The sequence below is a fragment of the Camelus dromedarius genome, chromosome 22 (assembly GCF_036321535.1).
Source record: "Camelus dromedarius isolate mCamDro1 chromosome 22, mCamDro1.pat, whole genome shotgun sequence".
Classification (NCBI taxonomy): domain Eukaryota; kingdom Metazoa; phylum Chordata; class Mammalia; order Artiodactyla; family Camelidae; genus Camelus; species Camelus dromedarius.
In genome coordinates this window covers 28,729,261-28,751,710 of record NC_087457.1, presented here as the reverse complement: position 1 = coordinate 28,751,710, position 22,450 = coordinate 28,729,261, and the positions used below count along the sequence as shown (strand labels likewise).

General features: G+C 35.3%; 1 protein-coding gene across 3 annotated transcripts in view; it reads left to right on the top strand.

Moving 5' to 3' along the window:
* The window catches only part of TENM3 (teneurin transmembrane protein 3), a 2,090,952-nt gene that overhangs the window by 573,401 nt on the left and 1,495,101 nt on the right, over window positions 1–22,450 (top strand). For all 3 annotated transcript variants that reach the window (XM_064477579.1, XM_064477578.1, XM_064477577.1), the window contains exon 4: window positions 445–499. The gene's annotated coding sequence lies outside the window, so the exon portion shown is untranslated. The remainder of the gene's footprint in view (window positions 1–444; window positions 500–22,450) is intronic.

Below are 22,450 nucleotides of genomic sequence, written 5' to 3'. Positions count from 1 at the left end.
TTTCAAATTTATTTGAAGGATTAAGAAAGATTTGTTCAAAGAGGATTCTGAATAAACATTAAAACATAAGTCTCTAATCAGCCTGTCACTCAGACTGTTCTTCATGTACTCATCATAAACTAATGATCAGATTACCTGTTAACAATCAGAGGAGGGAGGGTGGCGCAGGAAATGAATGCATTCCTTACTCCAGCTAGGATTTTTTTTTTCTTTAATTGAAATTTTCTATTCCTTTTTCAGTAATGTTTTTAACTTACGGTGTGCATTGAAAAATAATTTCCATTTGCCTTTTGTAAGCTTTTAATTCATGAAAATAAACTAAAAGCAAGAGGTTATAGTTACAGTTTCTTATTTATGAACATAAAACAATCTTACTAGCTACTGCAATTTAGACTTTATTGTATTTTAAATTAACATATCCCTGTTTTTGTGACTTTTTAACAGGCGATAACTTCAAGTGCATATGGTGGATATAGATTTCTGCTGCAAGGAAATAATAGTAAGTGCTTTTGTATATGCAATAACTTTTAAAAAAACTACATTTTAATATTTGGAAACCCTTTATGCTTAAATGCATGAAGAAAGTTAATATGATGATTTAAATTTACCCTATCATTTTATAATTTTGATAAATTGTATTCACTCTAATGATATTTTCCATAGAATTTTACTAGATTAATGCCAAGTCATTTAATAATGAGGAAAAATAGACCCATAGCCAAATCTTCCTGTTTTGTCTAGTGCAGTTATATCAGTCTTGCTATGTGAATTTCACTTACGCATTTATGACATTGATTCTCTCTTTGATTAGTTGATTTACAGAGAGTCTGTTTTCTGTGGGCAATTATTTGACAACTGGTTTTCAAATTTTTGATTGTGGGACATTGACTTTGCATTAATAACTTCTTTCACAGCATCTCAAATTCAAATGCATTTTAAATTGTTTTTATGCACACGTGAATCATTAACTCTGGTATTCATCTCACAAAAGGTAAGAGGAGGGCCTCTTTCTCCCAGTGGGACTTAAATAGTAGAATGACATGTGGCAACTTCTCAGTTCATCTACAGTGTTTTTCATATTCCGGTGGTTTGAATCTGTGTGTTTTATTTCAGGTGTGCATATAAGTAACTTTTATTTTACATGCCAGCCTGGGTTATCTTGTGCCTGCCTTTACATTAATGTAATTACTTGGGAATTAAATCTATTCCAAATTGAATAGGGAAATATCAGCTTGCTGCAGGCTCTGTGTTCATCCAGAAATTAAGGTAATTTAACATAGGAAGTTTTAAATGGAAACTATTTGTAAGGAGAGAATGTAACTTGCTACCGGAGGTATCTGTCTTGCGGAAACTTCTAGAGGGACAAAAATGCTCTCCAAATTCTGAATTCTTAATTTTCTGAATAGTTCACATCCTAGTATCCTATCTACTCAGATTTCTAGTGTGTTGTGCAACCCAGGCTATGTCTTGGCTTCTGTTCCTTTCTGGTACCATTTCCTGGGTATCTCCCTGACTCCACCTCTGAGCTGCTTGGCAATACATCTGTCCAGTGATCTTCCGTTTGACATAGCCTCTTCAGGCAATGACAGGTCTTCCTTAAGTAAAGTACGTTAAGTGTTGTTTCATAGAATAGATAATGACTATACTTACAAAATGCCTGGAAGGCTCATTCAGAGATATGCTGTATTATAAAAGAAATCATCTTCTGTCTTGGAAATTCCAGTGTCGCTCGTTTATTAATATAGTTGCACATAAAAGCTTTGGTGCATAAACCATATTGCTAAGTAGAAAGTGTTAGCTGGTAGTAGCTTTGCAACAAACTAAAAATGATATAAAATAATCAGTAAAATAACTCAAATGATTTCTCTATATTCCACTGGATAAAGAAGAGGAGAAAGAACAGAGAAAATGGCTTCATGAATTAGAAGTACAAGGATGTTCATTGTCTTATAACGAAGTGGAAGTCATCAGGAGCCGGATTGCGTATTTCACAAATAATGGTATAGCCCATTTAGCTTAACAATTCTTTTCCTTAGAGGTCTTTCTAGTATTTTTTATCTTCAAATTATGATTGTATGCTTTTTAGGAACAGTCAAATATAAATGTGTGTATTTATACACACATTTATATGATGTACATGTATATACACATATCAGCAGAATTATATTTTCTTAGGGTTCCCAAACAGGAAGCTTTGAATACACATACAGAATTTTATTTATCTTTGAATCATTGTGACTTTTATTTTATCCCTATATCTTGAGTCTCAATCTGTTCTTAATCTCTTATTTATCTATATATTTAACCCATTTTGCATAACTAGGTATGTGGTCTCAGACTCTGGGGAGAGAGGGAGGAAAGATCAGATCCCTGTCTTTTAGTTGCCAACTGGATGGATGGGGAAAATACAAACATTTAGCAACAGTTTCAGTTCATTGTGGTGGGAGTTGTGATAGAAATCAGGATATAATGATTCAGAAGTGGAGAGGTGAGTACCCTGTTCATCCTAGAGGGCCAAAGCAGCATTTTCTGGAGATGCTAGTTCTTGGACCACAGTAACTGTGCGTAACTGAAGTGGTGGTGTTGGGGTGTGTGTGTGTGTGTGTACTTTCCAGAGTGAGGGTACCGGGGCCAAGTGGCCAGGATTAGGAAGAGGAGGCTGCAGGACTCACTCCAGGCTCTGTGGGAAGGGAAGGCTATATATGCAGTGTGTAGCAAGATCAGGGTGACTTGTGAACATTACCTGCTTAGGGAGCACAGAATAAAAGTTGTGGCATGACAGGAAATGAGAGAACCAGACCATAAAATTACCTCTGTGACTGTGCTGAGGAGTTTGCATTTTGTCTCATTTTCCCCCGGAAAACAAAAGGCAGCCCTAGTGGATTTTATAGCAGTCAGGAACATTGGAGTTGCATTTTGGAAATATCAATAGAGGAGAGATTTTGAAGAAGGATTAGGGGAGGTGGAGAAAGAGCAGCAGAAATGGAAATGGGAAAATCATTAGGAAACTATTAGTAGTTCCAGGAAGTAAGTGATGACAAACTTACCAAAGGAAGTGGTTTTGAGGCTAGAGAGAGCATAGCCTTGAAAAACTCTTGCTTTGAACAGTGGGGATCAGATGGTGTACTTCAGGTTATCTGTCCCTTTTGAAGGGTGCCTACAGGATAATTATTGATTGGAAGACTCATGACAGTATGAGTGGGTTGAGGGAGAAGAGAAGCTAATTTTAAAATAAACTGTTGTAAGAGCAGAAAAAAGATCAGATTCAATTTAAGGTACTAAACTCTCCCTCATTCCCTCGGAGGTACCTGGAGTCTTTATTGAGCCCAGTTCAGAATCCAGGTAAAACCAGTTGTCTGTAATGGTTACGGCCATTTCTTGTATTTTCCATGTACTTTCAAGGAAAGTAGCCATTAGCCTCGTGTGACTATTAAAATGAATTAAAATCACAAATTTATTTCCTTACTTGTACTCCTCATATTTCACCTGCTCGATAGCCAAATGTGGTGAGCAGCTACCCTCCTGGACAGCACAGATATCACAGAAAATCATACTGAGCAATACAGTTGTAGATTTTCAGAGCGCTCATAAAAGAATGTGGAGTTTTGAATCACAGAAGTAAATATATAACTAAATGTATGGTAAATGTCTACCTTTCTAAAACTCTTAGAAGAGGCTTAATTATATGCTTATTCCATAATCAATTAGGTTGGTGAATAACATCTGATTTTAATAGGATGAGAAAATTTTACATCCTTTCTTTTATAATTTGATGATTTTCCTTCTCCATCAGTGAGGGCATAACCAAAAGCTACCTGGCTCTTACAGAACTGATGAAAAAGCCCCTGGTGACAAATCAAAGGAGACATTGTAAAACAAGACAAGTTTCTCAACATATTTTCTTAATACCTTTTCAGAATCACAGTTTCCATTTTTAAATTCATCGGTAAGACTCACTGACATTAGTTCTCACAGAAAGATGTAACATTTGGAATAACAGAATCTTATTAGAGTGCAATATCCAGAGCTTAGTATGTAAAATATAGTTCACTACCCCCAAACCCTTAAAATATATGAGTCAGGAAAACCTAAAATACCAGCCTTTAATCATGGTGTTGCCAAATGGTGGAATATCTTTTTTCTGAGGGAAATATACTTTGCTCTTACCGAGAAAGATAAAGTTGGTCCCTGTTCTAATTGCATCCAACCTGAGTTCATTACATGTGGTCTGTAGGTTAAAGGATGCTTTGCACCTGGTGACTGGTTCATTATAAACAGATTTTTGATCTTCTTTTACCATTATTTGAAAATGAGATATTCAGAGGGAAAATCAGTTGGAAACATGTAGAAAAGGAAGCAGTGAATAGCTGAGTTAATCTATAACCTCAGCCCTGGACTATTTTTTTTTTTTTTTACAGAACTCTCCCATCATATTATTTACTGACTATGAGCTATTTTCATTGGGTTATTTGTCTAACACTGTAAACTTATACATATATATACACACACACACACACACACATACAAGTTATCACTATAAACTATTTTGTTTGTATATGTATGTGTTTTATATATATATATTTTTTCTGCGTCTATGTATACATTTATAATTAAATCATCCTTTGAACAAACAAGTCCATATTTCTCTCTCTCCTAATTGAAGAAAAGTTTGTCAGTATTTCTGACTAATTCAACTTTGACATTTCAAAATGAATTCCAATTCCCCTCTGTCAAAAATAGCTTCATGGTTGGTCTCCTTGACTACACATTTTTCTTCTTTCTATGCGGATTAATCCAAGGCATTGTTTTCATCTTATCACTTCTTTTTGCTGGCAGTCCTTTAGGAAGCACATTGGACCTATATTCTTTAGCCCAGTATTCCAAGTCCTTGCAGCCCATCCTGGTCTACAGCAGCCTACGCCAGTCCCTTAAATTAAGTGACTATTCGCCCCTCTTCCTGTTCTTCTCCACTAGGTAAGGGCATGTGTCCTTCAGCTGCCTCCCCTCCGTTGTCATCTTTTTCTCTGTCTCAGAACCTTTGCCTTCTTGTCTCCTTTATCCAGATAGCCTTCGTCTCTATTGGCTTAAATTCTATCCAGTATTCCTTACTTTTCATGGAGTTTATTAATTTGATATATCTCTGTGGTCCCTTGTGACCACTCTTGAAATGAAATTAATAATAAAGACTTATTTAAGTCTGTTAGTCATGTCCTCTTAGCTGGCATAAGGGCAATTGCCTTGTAATAAACTTACGAGATTCTGTTGGCAAGGGTGTGTTCTTAAGTATCTGTTGACTGAGAATTCAAAGAACAGGTAGTTTAAACTAGCCTTTCTTGGTCAGCTAGCTGATTTATACCAAACTTAGATGCTCTGTGAATAGAATTAGCAAAATATTATTGTCCTTTTTACTGTGCTCAAGAATGCTGGGACAATGGATTTTCTTCTTTGAATCTTGAAAGGGCCCTGAGGTCCATAAATATTGATACTCCGTATGTCTAAAGATCAGCCATTTTCTGAAATAACAGTAATGTGTTCATTCAGTTACATTTGAAGAGAATATGGATTTTGATCTACCTGCCTGTAAATATTAAATTATCTGAAATAACTAATGTGGTTATTTCTGTGTTAGTTTGTACTAAATGTTTCATTCAGTGAACATGAAAAACAAGGTATTTTATCAGCAAACCAGAAATTGACACAACATTGTAAACTGACTATACGTCAGTGAAAAAAAAAAAAGCAAAAATGCTTCATAAATGTTTACTAGGCCATGTACACACAATGGGACACCAAGAAGAATTTTAACAGATTTTGCTAAGTTCCTTCCTGTCTACTCACCTAGTTCATGCTATAGGTATCTATGGTGATGCTCGCTTCCTGGAACAGGTTCCCTGTCTAAATGATTTAGGGGAGAGCTCAAAGGTTCTTCCTGAGTCTTATGGGCCTTGGTCGTTTTCAGTTCAAAATAACCCACATGCCAAAAAGATATTTTGGATTGGCTTCCCCTGTGGTGGACTGCACCCATGTAAGTCATGGAAGTGAACAGAATTATTGGCTAGGATAAGGCAGAACCTGTGTCTCAGTAGGCTGGACTAGGAAGGTGTCTAGTAAGAATGTGATAAATTGAGAGATCAAAAACAAAGCTGGCTTGGAAGTTGGTCACTGGTTAAAAACAGGAAATTCTAAATAGGACCAGTGGAAGGAAAGATGGGGTCCGCCAATGGAATGGAAACCAAAGTAGGCAGAGCAGTTGCTCTGGGACTGGGAAGGAGTCTGTCTTCCAGGCATTTTATGGCCATCCTGCCTTGAGAAAGGTTGGCTTTGCTTTTCGGCTGTATCCTTGATAGTTTTCTCCATTTTTATGAGTGGTGTCATGCGATTGTCCAGGCTGACAGCATAAATCAGCCTTATTCCTTAAATTTGTAAGAAAAGTTTACCTTTTAATGAGTACCACCTATTTGAAGAGAAAAACAAAATACCGCAAGACAACTGTATTCATAGAGATCCATTTCTTTATATTTAAAACAGACAAAACAAAAGATTAGTAGATGATTCTAGACAATCAGAAAGCTTGATCTTATCCATTTGTCTCTTCCTCTGCTCTTCACTCTCCTAAAACTCTGTGAATTATGCTTTGGTGTGAAATGATTGTTCCGTATGTATTTGTAAAGAAAAATTCAATAAAACTACATTTAATATTGATTACGTAGATACTTAAGAACAGAGGATTGGAGTCAGCCATATCTGGCTTTAAAGCTAATTAGTCTCTACTAATTTGTATTTATGCAAATTTAGAAAAGTTGAGTTAGCCCTTTGATCCTCATTTCACCTTCTGATTAACAATAATTCTGATTAATAATAATCATTTAAATTAATTCAGTTTTGAGGAATATTTTGGTTACTTTAAATTCTTTGTAAGTGCCAGTTAGGATTTGGAGTATAGATTATCCCTTACCTAAAGTAAAGTATAGAATATTGATTTTAAAAAAACCCCCAAAACTAGCAATTATTTGTAACTGGTTGGAAAAATTGATCATAAAATATTTTCTTCAATTTACTGATCGGCTGAGGACTCATTCTTGGATTAGCTGTCTTGATGTGTCCTTATTATATCCTGGGGAAGTATAGAATTCAAAATCTGCAAAAAAAAAATATATATATATATATAACTTCTGAAGCATTTATTCACCCAATTTAAAGAAATATTTCCTTCGTTAAAATTTCTACACCTTTAATCTGTTTCACATTCTTTTATAGCATAAACTATGTTTATCACTACTAAAGTCCAAAATTTCTACCATGAATAATGTAGTCTGAGCATAGTCAGCATTATTTTGTTCATCTGGTTGTTAGGGTGCTGTTTGGAAGTAAAATGAGCACAAATAATAATGATACAGCTTGATACCAGTCAGCTGACTAGTGAAGTCAACTCATTGTAATGACCGTGTTGGAGCATGTTAATGTAGCTATGAGTAGTGAGCCGAGTCTAGGGCTTAAAAACTCGCATTGCTAGATCTTACACAAATTTATATACTTTATACTGCTCTTATTTCTAAATATGAGAAAATGGAATAATGCCGATGTAATTTGAGTATATTTTCCTACTTTATGTTAGAATTACATTGTCTCTAACATACTGCATGGAAATCAAGGATTCATTATTGTATCATATTTTAAGTGTATTTAGAAAACTTTATCCTGCAAAGGATGTTTCATACTATGATTTGTGAAATAAAGGCTTGAGAATTTCAAATGTCCTTTTTAAAGATTTGCTTCATTGATTTTTTTCAATTGTCCTGATAGAATTCCGTAACTCAGGGCATACTGGTATTAAATAAATTATTGGAATATTATAATTTTAAATGATAAATTAAATGGAAAAAAAGAAAAAAAAATAATATGTGAAGGCATTTTTACCAGAAAAACCCTGTATTTGTGGCTTAGGAAGTCAAATTACTTCTAGTTCTGAAAAAGTAAAATCTTTGTAACTAATGATGTCTTCTCTACAGTTACCATGTTATTATTTGCTTCCTCTTGGAGAAGGGCATACTAGAGAGTTGGTGCACTAATCTGTCCTAAGTTTTTTCAGCTCGGTAAATACTACTCTCTTTATTTTCCTGTGTTCACTAATTCTTAACACCTTACAATCCGTAAGTCATTGTGAACTGAGTATCAATATGCAAAGGAAAACTTTCAAATTAGTAATTTTCAAAGACTACATTTTAGGCAAGGATTACTGCTTCTCAGGTAGGATGCTGGATTGCCTGAAAGACCCCTTACCACACAGCAGACACTAGCTTCTCAGTCCTTACCTGGAATCTTGTGACCACTCCATCATCCAAATGGCTGGATCCACTGTCATGCTCTCCATTTAGTCATGACTGCTTTGTTCTTTTGTTTTTAATCTCATTAGGATGGTCTCTTCACTGACTCTTCTGCTTCCTTGCACTTTGTCAGCTATGTCCTTCATTTAGGTTCCTCTTACTTCTAGTCATTACCCGTGATTTCAGTAGAACTGATCTTGCATACACATCCACCCTGTCCTCAGGGTCATGGTCAGATCCTCCATATACGCCTCAGCTATGGACCTGTCCATCCTCTCAAGACATCTCTAGTCTGATCATCCGTTTCCTTTGGTGTTCATCCTCTACTTCTCTAGTAGATTCTTCCTGATAGATTTTGAAATAAACAGTTTAAAAACTATTTAAATACTTTAAAAAAGCAACGGGAATCCTTGTTCAGTCTCTCATCACCCTCCAGCTAACTCAGACTATTTCTGTATCTCTAGAGACATGTGATATGTTCATATTTATCATACTATACTAGATACAGTACAGTATATAGTAGAGAGTATATTATGTTTTGACCCAAAATGTTGGTAAAATTTAGCATGATATAATGCAAATATAAAATTATTTAAAGTGGAAAATAAATAACAGGAAGCACAATTATACCCTAAAAATTAAAATTTTTAAAATCTTTTAATTTATTTTATTTTGCTAATTTTACCTTAGTTGTCTTTTGAATTGATGGGGAAAAAAATCTGTCTAGTGTAACTAGTTTCTGAGACTCAGTTTTTCTACCTGAAAAAATGGGAGACTGTTTTTAGTATATTCTAACTCTATTATAATAGGATGGTAAAATTTAAACCTTGTTAGTTTCCCTGACCAGACAAAAGATGTTTATGCTTTAATGTTTTTACTATGTATATATATATTTTAAAGACAATAGGAACTCTCTTCAGAGATGTGTGTTTCTGAAAGGCTTTAGAAAATTTAAGTATATACTTAGTTTATTCTTGACTACCTTTCCATAAACAAAGTTTTCAGGCATACCAAGTCAGGCTGTAGAAGAAATCCTAAGGAATCTTTACTGTTTGCTTGTTGGTGTGTGTAATGCCACCTTTTCAAGTTGCATTTGAAACATTTACACAAATGTGTTAGATGTAAGTTTTCTGTTGTTGTTGTTGAAGTATACATGTAAGATGATAAACTTAATTATTGGATTTCAAAATCCTGGAGAAATTTAGATTTATTTTTAAATTAAATATTTATTAATGTACAATTTCCAAAAGATAGTTTATTCTAAATTTAGGTGGTAATCTTTGTCATTCTCGTTCCAATAACAAATATACTAAGAATGCTAATGTAAAGAAAAGTAACAGATCTGGATTAGTACAGGTGGATATGTGCTTACACATGAAATACTAGGTTCAAAAGTAAGTGTGAAAAAAAAAAGTTTGATGGTGATATTGGTCTTTGGAGTAAAATTGTTAGTCTCTGCTAGTCATGAACTGCAGTTTTGCCAAGAGTTCATCAGCACAAGCTCTGTCAGAAAACAGCTGGAGAAAGTCATAATCAGTCTGTGATTTTGTATCACCCAAGGAAGATGACAGATCTGGAATAGCTTTCCTTACATGAGGCTTAAGATACAAATAAATGTATGCATCGCTTTAGCGATAATGAAAACTGACTTTGTGACCTCAAGTAATCTTTCAAGGATATTTTCATGGAGCGCTAGGAAATTGGAATGTTATATAGAATGGGTTAAATTTGCCATGTTTCTTTTATTCATTTATAGCGATTGGATTCAGTTATGCTGTTTTTACATTCTAATTCAAATTTTTGCTTGAGAATGAGGTCCTGGCATTGGAATGCTACATATCTTGTGTGAAATTTGGCTGTCTTCTCTATCAGCTTGACCTTCTGCTATTCTGTATATTTACTGTTTGGACATTTCACCTGCTCCCCCTAGTTTAGTAAAGCTATAAATAGGAAGAGGAAGTAGAAAGGTTAGCCAATCAAAATGCAGAGCATGGATAAAGGTCAGGGTGGTGGGGCATGCAATTGTAATTCCCAGTATATATCAGACAATAAAAAATCTGGCACCTCATTCTTGTGGCAAACATTGTAATAACAGAATTGAAAATACTGTGCAAATTATTTTTTTCATACAGGACTATAGAGTTGAAATAGAGTAATAGTATTCATCCATTTTCATTAAACTTTTAGAATACACTCTGATGTTTATGAAAAAGAAGCCATACATACAAAGTAGAACAACAAATCCATATTTGAAAGTTTCATAGTTGTGCACATTTTTCTTTATTCATTAATGAATTATAACCTGAATTATATATAGGCAAAATAAAGCATAAGTAAGATAAATCATAAAGACTTAGAAATTCAAAATTCAAAATAATGACAGAAATGGTTGATGACTTAATAAGTTAATTTTTGATTTTACTTAAATAATAACATTTACAGGTAGTCCTTGGCATTTGTGTAAAAGATAGTGGGAAATGTGGGTCTGAATAATGGCTCCCCAAAAGATAAGCCCATTGTAATAACTGGAATCTTTGATTGTTACCTTATATGGCAAAAAAAAAAAAAAAGACTTTGCAGGTATTACTAAGTTAAGGGCCCTGAAATGGAAAGATTATCCTTAATTATCCACATGGACTCAGAAAAGCCATCACTTGCATCCTTATAAAAGGAAGGTAGAAGGAGCTTCTATAAACACACAGAGGAAAAGGCAGTGTGGCCACGGGGGCAGAGGTCAGAGTGACATGACCACAAGCTGAAGAATGCTGAGAGCCACCAGAAGCTGAAAGAGGCAAGAAATAGACTCTCCTTTAGCTTCTGGAGGGAGCATGGCCCTGCCAGCACCTTGATCCTGGCCCAGTGAAAGTAATTTCAGATTTTTTACCTCCAGAGTTAAAATAAACACATGTTACTGTAAGGTACTGATTTGTTAAAGCAGCCATGGGAAATAATCACAGAGGGCGTTTGTGGTAAAGGAGCAGAGCTCCCGGAACATTTTTGCTGAAAGCAGTATCTCTTGCAGTTGTATTAAGAGAGAGATTTATAGGAGTTTATAGATCAGAATCACAGGTAATCTACTTATCCAGCAATTCAAACTCAAACATTCCAGCTCATTTTAATATGCATCAGTAGATCAGAGAGGCCATCTGTCATCTAAGAGTATCTATCTTAAGGCTCACTAATCAGAGAAATAAGAGCTGGCTGTGGAATGAAGGAGCTGGGAAATGGGTCCTTGCTGGCTGGTAGATTGAACCTCCTTGCTCCTTAATTTTCCCAAGTGTTTCAAAGAGAGGAAGAGTGCTCTATCCAAAAATCTCACCCAGTATTTCTGGATATTTATTGTAAAGGAAAGGGGGAATTGAAAAATATCAAAATGTGGGTATGGTTAAGGAAGATAAGCCTGCTGATTTGCCTTGGTGGGATAACGGAGAATATGAAACTCTGGGCATCTGGAACATGCAAATTTAGAACAGTAATCATGGAAGATAAGGGCAAGATGGGGTGGGAAAGTGCCCAAAATGCAATTTTACAGTATTTTTAAAAATATGTTTGATCACTGTCCTTGTCCATATGCCGTAGACGTTACTTAAAACCTGAAAATGAATGAAATGCCTGAGTGTAGCTAGAAGAGAGAAGGGGTTCACAGAGTGAGGACTAGGGGATTCCAGCCCTTAAGGATGGAGAGATGAGGAGACACAGCAAGGAGAACAAGATAAAGAGACCAGAGACCTGGGAGCAAATCAGGAAAGCATGGTGTCCTAGAAATCCAGTCTCGAAAGTGTTTCAAGGAGGAGGGAGACATCAATTGCCCAAAGCTGACAGGTCGAGTAAAATGAGGATTGAAAATTCACCGTTGTTTTTAGTAAGGGGGGTGAGGGTTGCTGGTGACTCTCACAGAAGCAGTCTCAATAGAGACATCTGATGGATGAGTTACTTTAGCATAAAAGAAACCTTTTCTGAAGTATTTGCACAAACTGGTTCTATGCATTTAATAAACACTCTATGAAGTTAAATGTTGTTGATTGCCTTAAGGTATATCTCTTTCCCAAAGACTTTTTTTTTCTTTTTCAGTTTTATTAGGTAGAATTATTACAGTTTGACTGCACATACACATTATATTGCATATAAATACATACATACTACACTTTTTTTAGTTTACATATGTGTACTAATTATTGTTTCTAAGAACAGATTAGATCTTTAGCTTTTTAAACTTACATAGTTACCAAAGGAATAAAGCCAACTACAAAATAAGGATCAACGGAATGCAGTAATCCAATCACAAAGGACAGTCAGATGTGCTTACACATATTCAAGAAATCAAATCCCGAAGACTTTTATTCCTAGGAAAAGCACTTAAGAGTTAGATGGAGACTAAGAAGAGAAAAAGTGTAAACAATTAGTCTAGACAGCTTTTCTAAGGAGTGTTTCCATAAAAAGAATGAGAAGAATGGAGCAATGCCTGGAGGGAAAAGTCAGGTATAGAGAGTTTATTTTCTGTTACTATGAGAATAATGATAGGATATTTATATAGTGATGAGAGTAGTCTTATAAAAAAGAAAAAGGAACTAGTGATGCTGAAGAGGTGATGCAGGTGAATTACTGGAGCGGGGGACCTAAAGGAGAAGAGACAGTTGTGGGTTCCCACCTCCTTGTTGCTGGGAAAGTGGAGGCCTGTGGATGGGCCATAGTGCTCTGAGCCCGTAGGACTCCTGAGATCCCTACCGTGTGCAGCTGATGTGGGCATGGAGGTCAGCAATTATGCACGTGCAAGTCTCGGAGGTCCTGCTCAGTACCTCTTTACAGAAAAAGAGGGTTCAGGGGGGCATTTAAATATGAGCCCATTGAGATACGTACTCATCAGTCCTACGTTAGGGCTGTGAAACTACTGAAGGTAGTCATGACGCTGATTCATGGAATGGATCTTAAAAGGCTATATAGCGTTTCATCCAGCTCAGCAGGGCTGTAGCTCAGCCAGTTCAGGTCATTACATTTTCTTCTGTACTGACCATAAATGGTCTTCTTTCGAGCTAAGAACACTTAAGAGTTAACTAGCAATGCATGTATTCTCAAACTATAGAAACTTACAGTGATGTCAAGCATCAAAGATACAGAAAATTGCCACGTGGATAACACATTAAATATGGAAATAATATCTCATTTTTTCATTTTATCTCATAAAATATGCATATGGCTATGAATATGTGTTTCTTTTTTTTACATTTCAATATAAAATACCATATTATGTTGAAGTCTTGGCATTACATTTTTATATAATTGCCTCAAATATTTTTAAGTAGACAGAGAATAAATAAATAACCACACATAAATTTAATTAATGTATTTATAGTCTGGCAGTCGAGGGATGTATCCAATAGTTTGCCAGTAATGTGCTTATTCGCATGCCTATTTGATCCCAAATTAAAAGAAAATGTTTCAGAGGATAGGCTTGTAGTCTTATGTCCCTTATTCTTTACATTGATTTCTGTGTGACTGTTAAGATAGAAGTAAAAAATAAAATTTACTTTTTTTGTAGATGTACAAATTCCAAATCTTAAAGCCTTTAATTAAATATACGATACTTGTAATTTTGTGCAAAGAATTTGGTAAAATATTTTAAAGATAATATCTATGCAGGGATGACTCGTAAGAACAGGAAGGAGAAAACAGATCATTTCCTAATTTTAAACGTTGAAAGTGTTCACCCAGGGTTAGGTTTAATATGCACACTGGAACTGAAATAGTCAAGAAGGCATAAGTCTGTAGATCCAGTTCCAGCTGATGTGTGTTCTGTTGGAGACGATTCCCAGTGCCCAGGTGGGGACATGTACCTGAGAGGACCAAGCAGGGGCAGGAATCTTATATAAGAGTGTTAGTAAGAAAGGCGAAGCAGCTTCTATACCTCATGGCTTACAGCATTCTGCAAGAGAGGGTGTGAAGAACAGCCATGTCCAGGTAGCATGGTCTCCTTCTAGACACTCCTTTGTACCTTGGAGGGAAAAATTCTCTCCATGTCTCTGTGAAGCTGTGAACTTCCTTGAACTTTTTTGTTTAGAACTCTGCACATCCTTTCATGATTTCTCACCATCACAGTCTTTAATGCCAAAGCAGCGTGGCTGAAGTTAAGACAGAGAATAGCTTTGCTGCTGTGATGCTAATGACTCTCTCTTCCAAGTATTATCAAGTAGACAAGCAATTTAACTGTAAAGGAAAAAAATCAATTTTTATAGTTACTCAAGTCCCAGGACCTGGACGCCCTGCTACCTATTTTTATTTTCTCTCCTTGGAGTGGCATTTACTTGTTTGAAAAAAGTACCTCTCCTTGCTGGATAGAGATGAAGGGGTGAAATATGTCTGAATTGGAGGCTGTATCTTGTTGGGGAAATTTTAATAATCACAAAACAAAAATCCACCAACTCTAGGACATCTAATTTGTGTTGTCAAATCACCCATAAGACGTGTATACTTTTACTCGATTTGAAAAGCTTTTAAAAGATGTTAGGGAGGAAAAAAAAGAAAACTTAGGATGTTCAAACATATCATATAAAGACTATAACTTTCATCTCTAGGGAATTTTATTTTCAATTTGTAGCATAAGCAAGGAATAGATAGATGACTTGTCAGTGTCTTTTAATAGACAAAGGAAATCCTACATGAGAACCAAAATGGAATTGGCGATACAAGGAAATGAAAAAGTAAGAATGAGCTCTGTTTTGAACTGCTGTAATTTATATTCATTAAAATCACTCAGCTTGATAAGCGAGCCCTTTTAAATACCAAGAACAAATTGTCAAAGAGCTGTCATTGTACTCTTCCCTAGTGAGATAATCAGTTCCTTATTGTGAAGGTAGAAATAGCATCCTGGCTTTGACTGAGTTTTCGACTTGGTGGCCTGTGCAAGTAGTAACGATGCAGGTTCTAAGGGTTAATTCTTGCCTAGCCTGGCACATTCACAGACTTGCCTGGTTCAGAATTCAGAACCAGTCTTGGTAAGGTAAGTTCCATAGAAAATTGGGTAAAAGAGTATGGATTAATCCTGGGGGCTGTGAATTACTCAAAAACCCATTTTGGCTGACAGTGGATAAGCATGGATATCTGTATGTAAGGCAGCCTCAGCATTTGGCGACTGAGTTTTCTGGTTCATTGTAACTTTAGGTAGAGCGAGCACAACCTTCATGACAGAGCTGCCAGTCCTCTTTCATCAGTAGTTCTATGCACTGGTTCAAAATGAAGCATCCCTGTGGGAGTAAAAGGTAGAATTGGAAACCACATGCGTTTGTTCAGTCATGTGTGTTCATTGCTGAAGGTTTTAAGTTGAACATTGTTTTCAGTTTATACTTGGACATCTCATATGAGGAGGTGTTGTTATTTGCCAGCGTTAACAGTCTACCTACGACTCCTCAGCCAGAACAGAAAAGAACCTTTCCATCATTGTATGTCTCCTCACTTAGCATTCCATTATTTTTTTCTGTAATACTCTTCTATTTTCCCCTGAAAATAGCCTACTAATTTTGTGACTTAACCAAAGGATGTTTCCAACATATGCACAGGACAGGAAAGTCTAAAGGTACAACATGAAGTGCACATTCATCCATTCATCCCCCATCATACTAGGGACAAATGTTGGCTGCTCACCATACCATTTGCCGGTAGTTTAAAAAAAAAAATGAATAAGCCACATGCAACTTTCAAAGAAGATCAGCTTCTTTTGAGCTGTTCATAAAACTGGTTTCAATCCAGCAAACATTTTAACCTTTAGAACCAACCTCTTTGAGCAAGGAACAACATATATGCCAGATTCAGGGAGATAGTAAGCCAATGCATTTGGGACAATAGTGAATGAATTGGCATTTAATTAATAGCCTTTGAATGATGTCTGTTTTGTATTAAAAAAAAGAGAGAGAGAGAAAAGAAGAACAAAATTGACTTGAAAAATTTCCACTGTTCCTGAATTTGGCATCTCTGTAGATACTTTTAGTAGAAAGTAGTTACATGTAGTATCCTTAAGCCTGTTTCTCTAAAATTTCTATGTCTTCAATAATAAGTGTGATAGTTCTTTTAAACGTGGTCTGACTGAACAGTATGATTTTACCCTCAATTACTGGCCCACCTTTCTCTATTCAAAGATTCTGGATATCCTTGTGCAAGGAAAATTCTATTACAAATACTGCTGTCAGTGTAAAAAGATACTGTCTCCAATGCTTTTCATTGTTGTTTCTGGGAGAAAACTTCAATTAAATGTTGATGTATTGATGTACTCCAACACATGTTAAGAAAGCTTGAGCAGTAGCAATTTCCACAAGTAGGGGCTAGGAGCTGGAGAAGGACCAACTAAAGGAAACTAAATCCAGTCAAAGTGTATGTATATGCAGCAGGGCAGCAGGTGGTGTGGCTTCCCATGGATTTACCGTAATTTTAGCCCGTGTACTTTGCATGCTTTCATGCTTCGTGCCTATATAATTTTATTTATTTCTAATACCAGCAAGTGGACCCATAGAATGACGGTCAAACTCTATAACTTCCATAATTTTATTTTGCTCTGCCTTTTCAGTTCCAACTTTATATCCAAAAGCATTGCACTGATTTTTGATCATGTCTTAATTTGAAGCTCACTACCTAGGCACTTTGGTGTTTTTACAAAGTGCTAATATTATTAATTCATAGAACCTTTCAGAATAAAAGCCATGACATCCAAATCAGAAAGGCACCGAGAAGACACTTCACATGAATAGTGTTAAACAACAGAATACACAGTGGGTTACCAAATTTTCCAAATAAAAATACATATTACATGGGATATAGTTATACTAAAAAATTGTGTTTATCTGTAATTCAGATGTAACTGGGCATCATGTAATTTGTCTGGCAACCCCACTGTATAGACCTAAATGAAATAGAAAATTACAGTAGGTAGGTAGATTATGCGTTAACTCTCCTGCCCAGACACAAACTACCAAAAGGAAAGTTACTGATTTGTCGATAAGAGTTTATTCTTGTATATAGAATTAGATCTCCCATTTAGGGTTGTAATACAGCAAAAAATCATATTCTGAATAATTACAGTGTGACATTAACTACCTTAAATTGCTTTTAATGACAGGAGGCCAGGGCTTACTCAGAGGAAGCTTTCCTTATGAAACTAGAAAAATCGTATCACCTGTGTATTTTAAGTTATTAATACTTGGCCCAAAACTTGAAAAATGTAATTTTATTATCAGGGAAATAACTATTAGAATATAAGCTGGGATGGTAATTGGAGGACAGAGATATAATCAATTTTATGTTTTTAGCCTTTATTTTCTAATATCTCTACTTTAAAAAAATACTTTAAAATAAAAAATCTATTGAAAAAGATGAGATTAAAAAGAACAATTCCATGCTAAGAGCTATTTGTAAATTATATACCTTGTTCTAATAGCAATGAACAATTAAGTATTTTTATCCTTGAAATACTTAATTTTTTGTCCTTTAATACTTGAAATTTTTATCCTTTATATGCTTTAAAAAGAATATGAGTCAGCTAAAAAGAAAGGTACCTTGATTGTTTAGATTCTAGTCCTGGACTTACCACTTCTTAGTTTTTATGCTTTGGTTCTTTATCTGTAAAATGGGGATAGTAATATTATCTAATTCAAAGAGCAGTTTTGAGCATTAAATGAGTTAGGGTAAAATGAGTTAGTATAAAATCCCTGACTCCTTGGAAGTGCTAGGTAGTTGTTAATGGCAGTTATTCTTATTCACGCGTATAAACAGGGTTTATGTGTTCATTTTTACTTGTGCTTTTGGTTTTGCTTTTAATTCATTGAGCCGAGAGGTTGCCTGATTTAAGAAGATGCTAAAATGCCGAAAGTTGCTGCTTGCTCATTTTGGAAACAAACCCAGGGAGAAGCTGTGGTAATGGGAAAGCCCTAGAAAGAGCAATAAGAGTAACAAGTATGATTTCAAAATTCCTCTTTAACAGATTCTGGGCAGCTGCCATAAACAAATATTCAGCTGCCAGAAACAACTTCCTATTTCTGGTAGACTTGAAATGCAAATAGCGATCTTAACTCAGGCTCCTGTAACAGAAGACTGTAGTCTGGGTGACTGGAGCAGCAGGCATGTGTTTCCCCAGTTGTGGAGGCTGGGAGGTACAGGATCAGGGTGACTGCAGATTAGGTTCTTGGTGAGGGCCTTCCTCCTGGCTCGCAGTCAGCCACCTCGCTGTGTCCTCACGTAGGGGAGAGGAAGCTCTGGTGTCTTTGCCTTCTCTTTCAAGTTCACCAATCCCACCGTGGAGGCTGCACCCTGACGAGTTTATCTACACCTCTTTATTGTCCAGAGGTCCCACATGCTAATACCATCATATTGAGACTTAGGGCTTCAAAGTTCAAAATTTGGTAGAACACAGGCAGTCCATAGCACTAACCACTGCCATTTTGATATAATGTATTCACACTAAGCACCCTTGTGCACACAAAACTTGACTGGGATGCCATCCTCCAGAAAGTGCAGGGTATCAGAGAGCCCCTTGCCTTTTGTGAAATCGGTGAGCTATTTCTTTGTCAAGAGCTTTACCCTCAAGTGTCTTTTTTTTTTTTTTTTCTATCTGACCACTCCCCATTTATTTTCTCCTCAGAATTAAAAGGGAGAAAAAAGTATGATACTCTGAGAGCAATTGGGAACAACACTTGTAGATTATAACTGGATTTGATCCACTGTCACTTTCCTTTCTGTTATCACATCAATATTCCCTCGAAAGGATAGCATATGGCAGAGAGGAAGATGACTCAAAATTGATACGCAATCCAGCTGTGCATATGTGACTCATCTTCATATGGGGTTAAAAATAAATTCCTGATCGGATTTAAACTTTATAGAGAAATATGTTTACCTATGTTCCAGATGCGTATAATGTCTATTTCCTATCCAAACACACACACACACACACACACATATATATATATATTTTGATAGTTACAGGATTTGAAGGCTAAAGTGTGTGGGAGAAATGAGTTTAATTTTGATTGAAAATAAAAATTTGATAAGATTGATTATTAGATCCTTCACACGAATAGTAATATAGCAAAATATAATTTATAATTAGATTATATGAAAGCAAAATCTTTATCACCTTTTATAATAACTTAAGTGATATAAAATAAAAAGTCCAAATTCAAATAGGTGCATACACTTATAGTATGGTATTTTTAAAGTATTAAAAATATATATCACTTAAAAAAAGCTATATATATCACTTAATTTTAAAGTGAAATTATTCTAAGTAATATATTTCTTTGTCATCTCTATAAAATAATCTGTAGAAATCCATAAATATATTTTTATAGTTTTACTTAATTCAACCTAAGGTTTTAAGCATACTCTTGTTTGAAGAGTTTTAATGTATAATGAAATAAAATAATCATTTTCTTAGTTTTGGAGAAAACTGCTTTTTTCTGGTTTAATATATTATGTTTAATGAAACTATCTTTTAAAGTAAAATATTACAAAAGTAAAAAATTATTGCATTAGGAGTAAATATTCAAAGGGACTGTAATTAGATTGAGTTTTCCCCTTCATTAAGCGTATGGACAAATCAGATGTACATTTTCATTTCAAAAGTTTATTATAGGGAAAACACATAAATGTAATTATAAGCATTTTCATTAATATATTTTTGATTTCTTGCCATTCTGCATACATGTCCGATTCCACATCTATGCAGGCCATTATCCTGAATCGAGTTTCTGCTTTAGGGCATGTGGACCATCATTATATTTGGAAGGCTTTCTGTCACGTACGAGCAAATATCCATAAAAGTAACACTGATGCTTAGTCTCAAAAATCTTTGAACATAAAGGCAGTTAATGAAGTGAGTGACTATGTAGGAATCATTTTGACTTTTTGATTAAGATTTGTAATTTATCATGGCAAGTCACTTTTTAAATGTGTACTATGGGCTGCCTTATGACAAAACTTGGGCTACAACAGATTCAGTGGTTAATAGTGAGGAGATTACTTTTCAGGTAAGGTCTGCCAACTATGTTGGTTTCAAAGAAGAATTTCTAGATGTTCTTGGAAAGTGCTGCTTACTTAAGAGCAGAGAACATATCTTTCAGTTTGGCTTCGTTATAACTTAGTAAAATGTTGGCACAGGATATTATTCTGAGTGTGAGTTCAAATGATCCACGTCTCACTACTCTGAAGGCCCCTCTCCTTCTCAGCAATGCTTCTTTCAGTCAGGATACTTTCAGTAAGTCTTAATTGATGAGCAAAATAAATATGATCACTGTCTTCAAAGAATGCATACTCTGGTCACATTAAACCAACAAGTATGTTTACAAAATGTTGAAAGTTCTCAGGAGGAAAATGCCAATTTCTGTAAGAGGGTCTAATGATGTGTTGTGGTATCACCTATGTTGGTAAAACTTCCAAAAGCAAACCACAAAAATATCTTTGTTCATTGATCCTACATGTATAAGAGGTAAAATTAAAAAACAAAAGTCTGATAATGATACCTGTTAAAGGAAATCATCTTGGCAAAAAAGTGGCAAAAGCAGATTTTATGCAGGAACTATTACTAGAGTGGAAAAAAGACAGGATGAAATTGTGCTCAATTCCAGACACAACAAGCATAAGTGGACATTTATGACTGAGGAGCAGGGTCAGACAAGGGATGTCAATGGATAGAAGATCACTAAGAGGAAACATCAGAGGAATTCTGATTAAAAGGCTTGAAGGGATTCTTGCTGAAGGCAGGCCGGGGTGACCAGTCATCACCTGAGAGGCAGTGAGGGTGAGACATGGGATCAGATATCTCGGGGACCAGATATTGTGGGTAGGGGATTCTGCTTAAACTAATTTAGCAGAATTTTGCAGAAATTAGGCCATGCAAAGTCAGACATGGAAGTCCAGATGCTGAGGTTTGATTGAGAAGAGGGTTCAGAGAAGCCTGGTAAAAATAGGAGAGAGTCTTTGTCCTACAGACCAGCATTTGGGAAGGTCTACTTCTGGGGAAGGAGGAGAGGGAAGGAATGCAGAGTTTAACGTTACCAGTATTTGCCAATTTTTATAAAAAAAGAAAACTGAATCAGACACCACAAAATGTTAATTTTTATGAAATCTAGGTAGCAGTTGTCTATTGTATTATTTAGTGAATCTTTGAAATATTTTGTAACATACAAGTTCTCTTTTAAGAAGGAAATGTTATTTGAGCTGAAATATAAAAGATGGGTAGAAATGACTTAGGCAGAGGAGAGCTGATGGTGGGGTTGGCGTCGAGAGAGTGTTACAGGGGAGTGTTGCTAACGCTGTGAAACAGGAGAATTAAGTTACTAGAAATAAGACATAACTTAGGTGTATTTAGCAGTGTATATGCGTGTATGTATGGGTATACAAATACATTTATGTATCATTTATGTGCTTGTTACTCTCCTAAAAGTTTTTGATGAACTTCTCAGTTTATCAAAGAAATGTTCCCTGAAATGTTTACTGGCACAATAAATCTATATAATTAATTATATGCTATTTAAATTATGAATTAATTATTTTAAGACATTTAATTTAGTAAGAACAAACGTTATATTAATTAGAGAAATGCCAACGCTGCACTTTCACAAATTGAAGTATGAAAATCAAAGCATTGTAGAGTTGTTCTTTGTAGTTTATAATATCTTCTTGTTGATGGAGTTTTTTTGTTGTTGTTCTATAATTTTCCTCTCAGATGTGGAATTAATTTCTTGCCTCTAATTATTATTGAGGTAATAGAATCATGGTTAGAAGACTGTTTCTGAATCACTTATTCTCATTCAACCTTTTACTCTTGGCTTGAAATTTCTTTCATATGGAATGTAGTATGTGTCATTGTTTAAAATCCAAGTTTCCAAAATCTGTTTTTTTTTTTTTTAATTTGATACATCTATCTGTATTTGAGAATAGACCATATTTACTATTAAAGTCAGGGGGTAGGCTTTAAAGCCTATTTAAGATTGTGCATTCTTACATATCCTGTAATTTTAACTTAAAGTTGTATTGTTCATCACCAAATGGCACATAACCTGTAGGTGTCCTTCAGATTCAAAGTGGATCTATCTTGTGGGGAAAAAGAAAAAAAAAAAAAACTTTATCAAAGTTGCTCCAAACTTTAA